Consider the following 13614-nt stretch of genomic DNA (forward strand, 5'->3'; position numbering starts at 1 on the left):
GTGTAGGAAAATGTAATTAAAATGAAAATAAGCGAGTATTGTCACAGCGCGGCGCAGAATGTTATTAACCCCCCCAATTGTCTCTTTGTGTCTGTGCGAGTCGCACGTGGATCAGCGCCGGAGAGAGAGATGCCACTATTTACATTTCCGACTGGGATAATGGGATTCCAAGGAACAGCGAATGGATGTGTTTGTCCGTCTGTTACACAATTATCCCCCCCCCCCGACGCTCTGTGGCCGAGTCTCTCCTACAAGGATTTACTGAGTGGCACCTTGGGGTCATTCCATTCCATAATCTTCAGAAGGAGCCCCCCCAAGCGTGCAGATCCCCCCACTCAGAATATTGATTGGAGAAGCTCTTTGTATCAGGTCTAGTCATTCATTTGAAAAAACACATGAAAAGACAAATAGTAATTATATATATATATATTATATACACACACATACTTTTATTATTATTGTTATTGTTATTATTATTATTGTTATTATTATTTATATAGTGCCATCAATTCATGCAGCGCTTTACAGAATAAAGGGAACAGAACAGTAGCATATATAGACAATTCACAAAAATGGTTTACAGTTGCATTTGGATGAGGATGGGAGGGACTAGGGGGAGGGCCCTGCTCGCAAGAGCTTGCATTCTAAAAGGGGGTGGGGTGAGACATAAGGTCAGGGTAACTAGCAGGGCGTTAGAGTTCATGTAGGTGAGTAAAGTGACAGTAAGTGCGGAGTGAGGGGTGAAAACCAGAGGTTAGTGAGTGTAAGAGGAAGATTAGGGGGCTCAGTGGGTAATTTGTGAGGGTTTCGGTTATAGGGTTGAATGAAAAGGGGAGTTTTAAGAGACAGTTTAAAGGCTTGGAGACTTTGGGAAGTAGTAGGTTTTATTAAACTTATTAGAGAAATGTATATCTTCACTTTCTGCACGACTAATCAGTGAATTGGAACCCAGGAGTCAAACCACAAATGCAATTAGCATTTTTGGGTTCATAATTGCGCTATCTATGTGTAGGTTGTTTGGTTTATCTCTGGATCCTCCAATAAAGTTGTAGTGCAGAACCCCCAGTACTTACTGTACCTCCTATAGCAGTCTCACAAGGGAAGCACTCAATCTCTTGCTCCCAATGGGTGACCCCATATTGGTTGATTGCACTTGCCTAGCACCCAGTGAGACCCCAATCCTAGGGCTGCAGGAGTTTCCAAACAGCTTGGTAGGCTGGAGGCAAAGACCCCACCAGAGGATTATGGGAGGCTAGCAGGAAGGAGCCAGACCCAGAAGTGTGTGCTGTACATTGGGCTGGACCAGGACCTGTTGGGGAAGCAGAACCTAGCAGTTCAGCCACAGAACCGCAACTAGAGGAACGTTCATCAGCATTAATGGAGGACACGGTGGAGAATCCCTAAAGAGGCTGCACTTGCCTGAGCAAAATGATATAATAAAGGAGAGCGACTGATACAGAATATTACGTATGTGCCTACTGTATGAGTGGGGGTGCACTGCCCCCTAAACTGAGTTAAAGAGCACTATACCTAAAGGGGCACTGGTGCCATTTATGTAAAAGACAAAGAAAAGCCTAAAACATTTGGGGTGCCAATTTGTTAGGCAGAGATATGGTTTATTCTATAACAAGGCATAACCTTGTCCTACCTACCTTGGCTTCTTTTCAATATCCTACTGTTCATTAATGCCTTGGTCACCGGGGCACTCCTTATTATACTCATATCATGTTAAACTCAGCGCTAACCAAGTGGGATACAGGAAGGGGTTCCAATGTCATAGAGCAGGGACCCCAACCCTTTCTACCTGTAAAAAAACAATAAGAAAAATCCTAGGGGATGACCAATAATGGCTATTTAATAGGCCAATGATGACAGACTACAGGAGGCTCTGCTTGACAGTACACATGGTCTTTATGCCTCCAAATCTTGTCTTCAAGTCAGAAATTAAAACATGAAAACCTGCTTTGAGGCCACTGGGTGCAACATCAGAGGGTTGGTGAGCAACTTGTTGCCCCCTGAGCCACTGGTTGGGGGTCATAGAGAACCAGATCAATTACCCAGAGTAGTGAAGCATCACCAGTAGGAACCCAGGCATTGGGCATTGCATTTGGGGCTAGCCGCATTGAGTCCTGAGAGATAACAGGGGACTGCAAGGGAGGTTGGAGAGTTCACACGTCTGGTCACTGAAGGGTTAACATTAATGGAAGATTAGAGGTTACACTGTAAATTATTACATATATTTCTGGCTTTAGATAAAGATTAATAGCAGTTAAGCTGGATATAAACTGTCGGCAGAGAAGAATGAAACAAAACAGTTTATTAGGACAGAGCTGGTGTGGGGGGAGCAAGTTAATTTGGGGGGATTCCGTACTCCCAGTAGTTAATGGGACGGCAGCAGAGAGACACCAGCTCTATGTGAGACACCGCACTGGTGTCTCACATAGACATTCACACAAACAGAGCTCAGTAGCCAGTGCTACACATTAGAACTGCTTTCAGCTAACCTATTGTTTCTCCTACTCCCATGTAACTGGAGGAGTCCCAAGCCGGACTTGGATTTCTTACTATTGAGTGCTATTCTGATACCTACTGGGAGCTGCTATCTTGCTCCCTTCCCATTGTTCTGCTGATCGGCTGCTGGGGGTGAGGGGGGGGGATATCACTCCAACTTGCAGCGCAGCAGTAAAGTGTGCCTGAGTCTGAGCTTTCAGCCAGCGCTACACATTAGAACTGCTTTCAGCTAACCTATTGTTTCTCCCACTCCCATGTAACTGGAGGAGTCCCAAGCCGGACTTGGATTTCTTACTATTGAGTGCTGATACCTACTGGGAGCTGCTAGCCCCCCTTTAATTGGTTCCATATTTGCAAAATGATTTTACAACAGCAGCAAAATGCGCTGAACTCCGTGCTGTGCGACCCGATTGGCTGCAGCATTAGCGCCACTTTTGTGCCTCCATCCAACGTCGAGACTTGGTTCCCATCTAACCAGGCAGGTAAAATTGCAAACTGGTTGGTTTGTTTTCCCTTTACAAGTGCCATAGAAATGAACTGCGTGACGGTTCCAGGCAGTCACATGACAGGGCTGTCAGTTACATCAAACTCGGGGGGATTCTATTTATATTCCGAGGAACCGACCCAGAGCGGAACGTGTGATTCCCAAGGCAAAGCCCCCGCGCCACTGAGTGAGGAACGTTCTACTGGCGCTGAGAGAGTCGCAGGATTGGAACGGTTTGTGCTTTTTTTTACCGCAACAATGTTTATATCCAATCAAATATATTTTGATAAATTATTGTTCTTCATTTATACAGTGCTAAAGTGTACAGAGATTATACTTTGTTCCCATCAGCCCCTGCCCCAGTGAGCTTACACTCTAAGGTCCCTATCCCATTCCCATCAGCCCCTGCCCCAGTGAGCTTACACTCTAAGGCCCCTATCCCATTCCCATCAGTCCCTGCCCCAGTGAGCTTACAATCTAAGGGTCCCTATCCCATTCCCATCAGCCCCTGCCCCAGTGAGCTTACAATCTAAGGTCCCTATCCCATTCCTATCAGTCCCTGACCCAGTGAGCTTACAATCTAAGGCCCCTATCCCATTCCTATCAGTCCCTGACCCAGTGAGCTTACAATCTAAGGTCCCTATCCCATTCCCATCAGTCCCTGCCCCAGTGAGCTTACAATCTAAGGTCCCTATCCCATTCCCATCAGCCCCTGCCCCAGTGAGCTTACACTCTAAGGTCCCTATCCCATTCCCATCAGTCCCTGCCCCAGTGAGCTTACAATCTAAGGTCCCTATCCCATTCCCATCAGTCCCTGCCCCAGTGAGCTTACAATCTAAGGTCCCTGTCCCATTCCCATCAGTCCCTGCCCCAGTGAGCTTACAATCTAAGGTCCCTATCACATTCCCATCAGTCCCTGCCCCAGTGAGCTTACACTCTAAGGTCCCTATCCCATTCCCATCAGTCCCTGCCCCAGTGAGCTTACACTCTAAGGTCCCTATCCCATTCCCATCAGCCCCTGCCCCAGTGAGCTTACAGTCTAAGGTCCCTATCCCATTCCCATCAGCCCCTGCCCCAGTGAGCTTACAATCTAAGGTCCCTATCCCATTCCCATCAGTCCCTGCCCCAGTGAGCTTACAATCTAAGGTCCCTATCACATTCCCATCAGTCCCTGCCCCAGTGAGCTTACAATCTAAGGTCCCTATCACATTCCCATCAGCCCCTTCCCCAGTGAGCTTACAATCTAAGGTCCCTATCACATTCCCATCAGCCCCTGCCCCAGTGAGCTTACAATCTAAGGTCCCTATCCCATTCCCATCAGCCCCTGCCCCAGTGAGCTTACAATCTAAGCTCCCTATCACATTCCCATCAGTCCCTGCCCCAGTGAGCTTACAATCTAAGGTCCCTATCACATTCCCATCAGCCCCTGCCCCAGTGAGCTTACAATCTAAGGTCCCTATCCCATTCCCATCAGCCCCTGCCCCAGTGAGCTTACAATCTAAGGTCCCTATCCCATTCCCATCAGCCCCTGCCCCAGTGAGCTTACAATCTAAGCTCCCTATCACATTCCCATCAGCCCCTTCCCCAGTGAGCTTACAATCTAAGGTCCCTATCACATTCCCATCAGCCCCTGCCCCAGTGAGCTTACAATCTAAGGTCCCTATCCCATTCCCATCAGCCCCTGCCCCAGTGAGCTTACAATCTAAGCTCCCTATCACATTCCCATCAGTCCCTGCCCCAGTGAGCTTACAATCTAAGGTCCCTATCCCATTCCCATCCAAGGTGTTTGCTAACAGCTCTGGCAGAGGTTGGGATAAAACCCGCATCCCATAACAGCAGGTACATAACACCTGGAAAATTGTGCAGTGGGGTTAGAAAAGTTATTAGGAGAGGGAATGGGGGCAGAGAGTGCAAATTTTACTGGCAGATACCCTTTTACTGGCTAGGCTGGGGCAATAGTGGCCTGGTGGCAACCTTAGCAGCAAATAAAACCATTTTTCTTTTTTTTTTAATTATCTTTCTATTGGGTTTGAACTTTTCGGTACAATCGGCCATCTCCCATAGACTCCATTATAAGCAAATAATTTTGATTTTTAAAAATGATTCCCTTTTCTCTGTAATAATAAAACAGTATCTGTACTTGATCCCAACTAAGATATAATTACCCCTTATTGGGGCAGAACAGCCCTATTGGGTTTATTTAATGTTTAAATGGTTTTTCAGTGGACTTAAGGTATGGAGATCCAAATTATGGAAAGACCCCTTATCCAGAAAACCCCAGGTCCCGAGCATTCTGGATAATGGGTCCCATACCTGTAGTTCTAAAGCAGCAGGAGCGATACCATTGGATTCCCAGGATGCAACTGTCATTCCACCAATAGCAATTGATTTTATGCCTAATGGCTCCCTCTGAGCTTGGGGGCCCCACAATAAATGCCCTCTCTGCGCTGCCCCAAAACCTGCCCTGAAAACACTAAAATGTTTTCTTACTCATTTGCAAGAAAATTCCTTTTGTTCAGCTTTGTGCTAAAAGCCGCGTAGCTGTGTCCTCGTATGAATAGCGAGATTTGTATCTTAGCAACGTGCTCTGCAATATCCTACAGGCTGTGCCAATACGGGGAGGTAGGTAGCGCCGCGGAGAGGGCAAGTACCGGGGGACCCACCTTCCTGCCATGGTACAAAAGCAACGGCGGCCGTTACATTGTCGCATTGGATAAATACAATTGGAAATAAAGGGAATATAAAGCAGAAAAGCACAGGGTTACTGGGTAACAAAAGGGGGGCTCTTGGGCTCTGTTATTGTCTGAACATCATGTGACTCCTCGTGAAGGCAAAGCTGCACCAAAGCCAAACGGGGGGTCCCACAGCAACGGGGGGAACGCTTGTGTAACCAAGTCACTTATTATTTACAAATACAAACAGAAAAGAACGTTTTTTTCTCGTCCCCTACAATCTACACAAAGGGGCAGATTCCTCACAATGTGGGATTAGAGCAGTTTGCCCCCCAAAAACTCACCCGCCCTCTATTCATCCCTATTATTAAAAGTGTATTTATCAAAGGGTGAATGTTATAGTTCACTGTTTCATAAATACGCTTCCAAAAATCCCACAGGGATGAATAGAGAATGGGTGAGTTTTTGGGGGGCAAACTGCTCTAATCCCACATTTTGTCTGCCCCTTAGTGTAGACTGGCTACATACCTGGTCTTATTTATCAATTGTGTGAATCAAGTTTGTGTTATTAATAAGGAGAATAGTTTTACAAGCTTTTTTGAGCCAAAAATTTTGAGAAATTCATGAAATTAAAATGGCCATTCATTTCCACAAATCCTCTTTATTTTTCCCAAACAGGAAGTGCTCCAGCGGCCATTTTAGGAACATTAGCGCTCATTCTTAGAAAACAATAATGTCATTGAGTTCCACTTGAAACTTGGTGAAATAGAGAACAATGATGGGATTCAATTCCCCTTGAAACTGGGTGAAATAGAAAATAATGATGAAATTTATTTCCCCTTGCAAGTGTGTGAAATAGAAAACAATAATGCGTTTAACTTCCCCTTGAAAATGTGTCAAGTGCAGGCTCTCACTGACTATTCTATTCCCCTACTATTCTAACCTTCCATAGGACTCAATGGTTCTTGCTAGGTTAAATCCGGATTTTTGTCAGTCAAAAAAAGTGACATATATGTAACACTTGTTTGGCTTAATAGGGGTATATTACCAGGCTAGTTGGGCACTTAGAGCATGGGTTACATTCAACCCCCTTTCCCAGGAATGGGCCTCCGCTATATGGGAGCTGTGTCAGGCTAGATGAGGTAGTTGAACTACAACTCACACTGGTGTTGTGCAATATAATAAGTGATTGGACGCCAGGAGCTCTTGCAGTTAACTGAATGATACTTTATTTGTCCAAGACAAAGGTAATCAGGGTATTTCGATACTCACTTAATAGATGGTACACAGTATGCAGTTATACAGTTGATGTTAAAGATGGATTAATAGCAGAAATATGATGCTCCCCTGTGTATCCCTTCTCATCAAGAGGATTGGGCAGGTAGAACAACAACAGCGTGATAGGTAGGAAAGCTCACCGGCATAGTCCCATGCTCCTGTGGAGGTTAGGGCAAGGCATATTTGCTAACCTATTTCCCTAGCACTTCTGTGTCCCTAATCTAAGGCCAGTAATGCCTGTTAGGAAGACTACTCCTTTGCTATTATCCTGGATGGAGCAAATGGCTGCTCTTTCTGTATAATTCTGTCTGAACTCACCACTTCTAGAGGGTGCTATGAAATATGCTGCTATACTGTCTTTTCCTCATTCACGGGGCCCTGTCCCCGACTTAATTTGGATGGATAGTGGCTTACTGGGCCGGATCTGTACCCAGGCTCGATGCAGCCCTGCTTCAGGTAGCAGCCCGGCAGCCAGAGAGCAAAACACTTCCTTGTGCAAGGCACTATATAGTCTGCCAAGGGGAGTGGTTAAATGGGCTAAACCTGTAAGGGATAGCTTAAGAAACTGTAACCTGAGTATAGAGGGGTCTGCCCTATAACAGTACAGATAAGGAAAAGTAGGGAAGTAAAGCCATAGGGAGCTTAACCCTATGGGTCCCTACATTCACCCGGGGGAAGAATCCATTCCGACCCGGCAATGGTAAATAACCATAAGTACACTTTCAAGCAATAAACATAGTGCAAGAATTTAGTGCAAAAATATAAACAGTACCAACATCCGCTTCTGGTATCCTCCAGAGGTATACCTGGGTACATTGGGTAACTGTGAAGAAAAAGTTAGGCACATACAGCAACTTTTACTGACTTACATACACCTTGAGTGTCCTGGTGGATCACTCCGGTGCACACATGGGAAATACTCCTGTAGATTCCAGGTTCCCAGGCCCATACTTGGCTGTAAAGAAATGTTGCATTGGGTTAACATTCAAGACTGTGACACAATCCCACCCATCAACTTTATTAAGTCCAGGCCTTCCACCCAAACCCAGTGTTCATGGATCTCTCAACATGCACTTCGTGGTGTGGATTAGGCAAGGGGTCCTACCCTCAGGCAGGTGAAAATAGAAGTTGTAGTGGGATGGGGCGCAGCAGTCTTTTTGGTTACACCCAACTATTTACAACAAAAACTAGTTCTCAGCAGTGCCTCCTTTGGAGGCGAACCAACCCACCGCTGAGGGGTAACAAAAGAATTTTCTCTGTTTGCTCAAATAACGTGAGTCCAGAGATAGGGAATGTATCCCAAAACAGAATGAGGGTACTGGCCAGTTGCTCAGTCCCTATACAATGTTCCTACAGTGCCCAGCTGGTGCCACTGTGGATAAATCATCTGGAGGCCCCAAACCTTTTGAGGGTTTCATCCAGAGACAGATAATAGGAGGGGTGAGGCTTGTCGATCCTGCCTCCTCCTGGGAGTTGGGCATTCATGCTGAAGTATTTCTCCTCTTGAAATTTACCGCAGCTTTTTACATAGTGCTTGAGGATGGTCCTCCCAAACCACCACTCGTGCATGGTGTTACCAATAAACTCCACATCTCGGCTCCTCCTTTCGGGGTCGCTGTGGAAAACACCTTCTTTTCCAATGTCAGCTCTCCTTATGATCTCGCCATACAGCCACTCCTGTACCTTCTTCTCGACCTCGTCGAAAACCCACTCTGGGGCATAAGGCATGCAGTATCCCCAGAGGTCCCTCACACGTGTATTTATCATGCGCTGAACACGGGACACTGACCTCATCTTGGCTGGATCTCCCCGGCCGGGCAAGACCCAGTAGGCCTGATTCAAGCCAGGCACCGCCCCTTTTAGTGGCACAGTGGGTAGAGACAAAACAGGCTCTGCAGGAGGCTGTTCAGGCATCACGGTGGCATAACTAGGAGGTTGTTCACTCCTATCCACCCATATAGTGGTGGTCCCATCAGTGGCCCATTCTTTGGCCTCCTCTGCGGGCTGTTCTTTTGTTGGAGTGGAGGGCTTGGTTGCTACGCTAGGTACACGGCCTCTCCCCCTAGCAACCGACCTACGCTCCCCCATTGTGGTTGGGAGCTCCTCCCCCGAGCTGACTCCACGCGGGCTCTCTTGGACTGTATCCCCAGCCGGGGAAACTGGCCCTACTGCCACACTGTGTTTGGAGGAGGTACTGCGCCCCCCTGGTGAGGATGTTGGGGTAAAGGGCTCCGCCTCTGCGGAGAGTTCGGACCGTCCGGACAACCTTCTTAGCCCTTGTACAAAGGGCCCCGGTGTTGGTCTCCCTTTAGGTGGCCTGGGTTCTTGGTAGGGGCCTATCCAGCAGTCATAGAAACAATAACTGCAGTGACTTTTAAAGTCTTTGGCCTCCTCAGTGAGGTCTGTGCCACACCGCCCACAATATGGAACTAATTCCCTCACCCCCATATCGGTGAGCCTTTCACCATAAGTGCCGCCCCACATGTAGCGGGCACCCGTATCTATTACTGGGGATCTCTGAGGGTAAATCCCTTAGACTTGGGCTCATCCAGGACCTCCCAACCATCCCACCCTTTGTCTGCCATGATGGGAATAGACGGTGGGGTTAGCAGCTTAAGCACAAGTTCAGTAATGTATCCTGGCCGCAGCCGCAGGCTCAGGTAACAACTGGCAAAAATTTCAACCACCCGCTCCAAAGAGAGCCGCCCCACTATGTGGCTTGGCTGGGCGCGGTGGTTATTGGCAGTCTTTTAAGTTCAGCCGCAGCCGCGGTCTGAGCTGAGAAATGCCGGTAGCAAGGGCTGGGGTGCACCCTTCTTATCCCTCGCGTCCGCGATAGGCAGGTGAAATCCCCAATAGTTTGGCACAAATTCTATTTTGTATAATGCCGGCCGCACTGTTTAAGCCGCCCCACTATGTGGCTTGGCGGTGCGGTGTATATAGCAGGCCTCCTCCCCGGAGAAAAATTCTTACCCGCAGCCGCGGTGTATGAATTGGAGGAGTTCCTGTGGCAAAATGCGCAGCCGCGCATATGCTGGTAAGTTGTGGTGATGTGACAGGGTATCCCTTTGCAGCCGCTTGGGGTCTCTGTACACTATCCGGATGCGGAGCTGCTCAGCACACGTCCGCTCACATGAAAGTCTCACCACAAAATGGCGGCGGGTGACGTGCGTCTGGGAGCCGCCCTTAGAGATCTCGCGTCTGGACTATTCTTTCTCGCGAGACTCCCCCTTCGCGCCAAATGCCTCCCGCGTCACTCAGAAAGTGCGCGAAAACAGCAGAGGGTGATTGACAGCGCAGGGAAACCAATGGGAAACGGTTAAAGAGCTCCAGAAACCGAACCCACGGCCAATTACAATTTAGATTTGTCAATGCAGGCTAATCTTTTTGCCTGTCAGCGATTTTAGAAGCACAATTTACACACAGTGTTTTCCAGCCCCACGTTGGGCGCCAAATGTAACACTTGTTTGGCTTAATAGGGGTATATTACCAGGCTAGTTGGGCACTTAGAGCATGGGTTACATTCAACCCCCTTTCCCAGGAATGGGCCTCCGCTATATGGGAGCTGTGTCAGGCTAGATGAGGTAGTTGAACTACAACTCACACTGGTGTTGTGCAATATAATAAGTGATTGGACGCCAGGAGCTCTTGCAGTTAACTGAATGATACTTTATTTGTCCAAGACAAAGGTAATCAGGGTATTTCGATACTCACTTAATAGATGGTACACAGTATGCAGTTATACAGTTGATGTTAAAGATGGATTAATAGCAGAAATATGATGCTTCCCTGTGTATCCCTTCTCATCAAGAGGATTGGGCAGGTAGAACACCAACAGCGTGATAGGTAGGAAAGCTCACCGGCATAGTCCCTTCTCATCAAGAGGTTGGGCAGGTAGAACAACAACAGAGTGATAGGTAGGAAAGCTCACCGGCATAGTCCCATGCTCCTGTGGGGGTTAGGGCAAGGCATATTTGCTAACCTATTTCCCTAGCACTTCTGTGTCCCTAATCTAAGGCCAGTAATGCCTGTTAGGAAGACTACTCCTTTGCTATTATCCTGGATGGAGCAAATGGCTGCTCTTTCTGTATAATTCTGTCTGAACTCACCCCTTCTAGAGGGTGCTATGAAATATGCTGCTATACTGTCTTTTCCTCATTCACGGGGCCCTGTCCCCGACTTAATTTGGATGGATAGTGGCTTACTGGGCCGGATCTGTACCCAGGCTCGATGGAGCTCTGCTTCAGGTAGCAGATCAGCAGCCAAAGAGGAAAACACTTCCTTGTGCAAGACACTATATAGTCTGCCAAGGGGAGTGGTTAAATGAGCTAAACCTGTAAGGGATAGCTTAATAACTGTAACCTGAGTATAGAGGGGTCTGCCCTATAACAGTACAGATAAGGAAAAGTAGGGAAGTAAAGCCATAGGGAGCTTAACCCTATGGGTCCCTACATATAGTTTTATAAATCTCGAATATTCGTAGTTTTTTAAAAAAAAAACTCTAATCTTTTCAAAAAAATACTCAGAATTATCTCAAATTTTTGGAGAAAAAAAGTAAACAATGCCAAGAAAACACATACGTAAATCTCGAGAAAAATTAAAGATGAAAATAAAATCTAACTTTTCTCTGAAAATCTTAGTAAATAGGCCCACTTTATGTATTAAAGAGATACTGACACCAGGGGGCAGATTTATATACATAAAAACTCCCCCACGTTCTATTCATTCCTGTGGGATTTTTGTAAGTGTATTTATTAATGGGTAAGTTAGAACTCACCATTTAATAAATATGCTTATAAAAACCCCACAGGAATGAATAGAACGTGGGGGAGTTTTTATGTATTAAGCGCTAAACTCACATTTTCATAAATCTGCCCCATTAAAACTGCCCCCTACAACCAGTTTATACCTGTTTCAGGCCAAGAATACATCTCCCTTGATTCTGTGTAATGTCTGTAACTTTCGAGCCATTTCCGGGGACCCAGCAGGGTTCTTCGCGGGCCGGCAGCAATGCATTATGGGATTTCCAACTCCTATAAAATCGCGCAGAGATATTCCATAGTCAGTGATTGTGCGGCACAAGGGGAGGCGCCGGGGCCGAGAGGGGCTGTTATATCCAGTGAATGCTCGTTTGGGGCTTTTTGTTATATTCATTGCTTGCAAATATTTGGACTGTGTTGAACACGACTCATTAGAGGCTCATTGGCGCCCAGACTCGGAATATTCCCACTGCCTCTCACTGTGTGGGGCACATTCAGTACGAATCCGAATCACGAAATCCCATAATTTCTGATGATTGCAAAAGTCACGAAAATTCATTTCGTTCGAATACAAAGATTTTGTACTTAAGGTCCGAAAATTCAGAAATATTCGTATTGAAACGATCGTTTGCGAATGGCGATCCATTTTCGTATCCGAACAATCGTAAGCGGCGGGAAAACCTTTCTGATTTTGGAAGTCTCCCATAGGGCTCAATGGCACTCTGCAGCTCCAACCCGGCCCAAGGAAAGTCTCCCATAGGGCTCAATGGCACTCTGCAGCTCCAACCCGGCCCAAGGAAAGTCTCCCATAGGGCTCAATGGCACTCTGCAGCTCCAACCCGGCCCAAGGAAAGCCTCCCATAGGGCTCAATGGCACTCTGCAGCTCCAACCCGGCCCAAGGAAAGTCTCCCATAGGGCTCAATGGCACTCTGCAACTCCAACCCAGCCCAAGGAAAGTCTCCCATAGGGCTCAATGGCACTCTGCAGCTCCAACCCAGCCCAAGGAAAGTCTCCCATAGGGCTCAATGGCACTCTGTAGCTCCAACCCGGCCCAAGGAAAGTCTCCCATAGGGCTCAATGGCAGCTCCAACCCGGCCCAAGGAAAGTCTCCCATAGGGCTCAATGGCACTCTGCAGCTCCAACCCGGCCCAAGGAAAGTCTCCCATAGGGCTCAATGGCACTCTGCAGCTCCAACCTGGCCCAAGGAAAGTCTCCCATAGGGCTCAATGGCACTCTGCAGCTCCAACCTGGCCCAAGGAAAGTCACCCATAGGGCTCAATGGCACTCTGCAGATCCAACCCGGCCCAAGGAAAGTCTCCCATAGGGCTCAATGGCACTCTGCAGATCCAACCCGGCCCAAGGAAAGTCTCCCATAGGGCTCAATGGCACTCTGCAGCTCCAACCCGGCCCAAGGAAAGTCTCCCATAGGGCTCAATGGCACTCTGCAGCTCCAACCCGGCCCAAGGAAAGTCTCCCATAGGGCTCAATGGCACTCTGCAGATCCAACCCGGCCCAAGGAAAGTCTCCCATAGGGCTCAATGGCACTCTGCAGCTCCAACCCGGCCCAAGGAAAGTCTCCCATAGGGCTCAATGGCACTCTGCAGCTCCAACCCGGCCCAAGGAAAGTCTCCCATAGGGCTCAATGGCACTCTGCAGATCCAACCCTGCCCAAGGAAAGCCTCCCATAGGGCTCAATGGCAGCTCCAACCCGGCCCAAGGAAAGTCACCCATAGGGCTCAATGGCAGCTCCAACCCGGCCCAAGGAAAGTCTCCCATAGGGCTCAATGGCACTCTGCAGCTCCAACCCGGCCCAAGGAAAGTCTCCCATAGGGCTCAATGGCACTCTGCAGCTCCAACCTGGCCCAAGGAAAGTCTCCCATAGGGCTCAATGGCAGCTCCAACCCGGCC

The 13614-nt window shown here is 47.8% G+C and overlaps 1 protein-coding gene across 1 annotated transcript in view; it reads left to right on the forward strand.

Moving 5' to 3' along the window:
• The first annotated feature begins 2788 nt into the window (after nucleotides 1–2788).
• The window catches only part of LOC100497766 (sodium- and chloride-dependent GABA transporter 3), a 119942-nt gene continuing 109116 nt past the window's right edge, over nucleotides 2789–13614 (forward strand). The window contains exon 1 of the mRNA XM_031901299.1: nucleotides 2789–3228. The gene's annotated coding sequence lies outside the window, so the exon portion shown is untranslated. The remainder of the gene's footprint in view (nucleotides 3229–13614) is intronic.

This window comes from Xenopus tropicalis, chromosome 4, assembly GCF_000004195.4.
Source record: "Xenopus tropicalis strain Nigerian chromosome 4, UCB_Xtro_10.0, whole genome shotgun sequence".
Lineage (NCBI taxonomy): Eukaryota > Metazoa > Chordata > Amphibia > Anura > Pipidae > Xenopus > Xenopus tropicalis.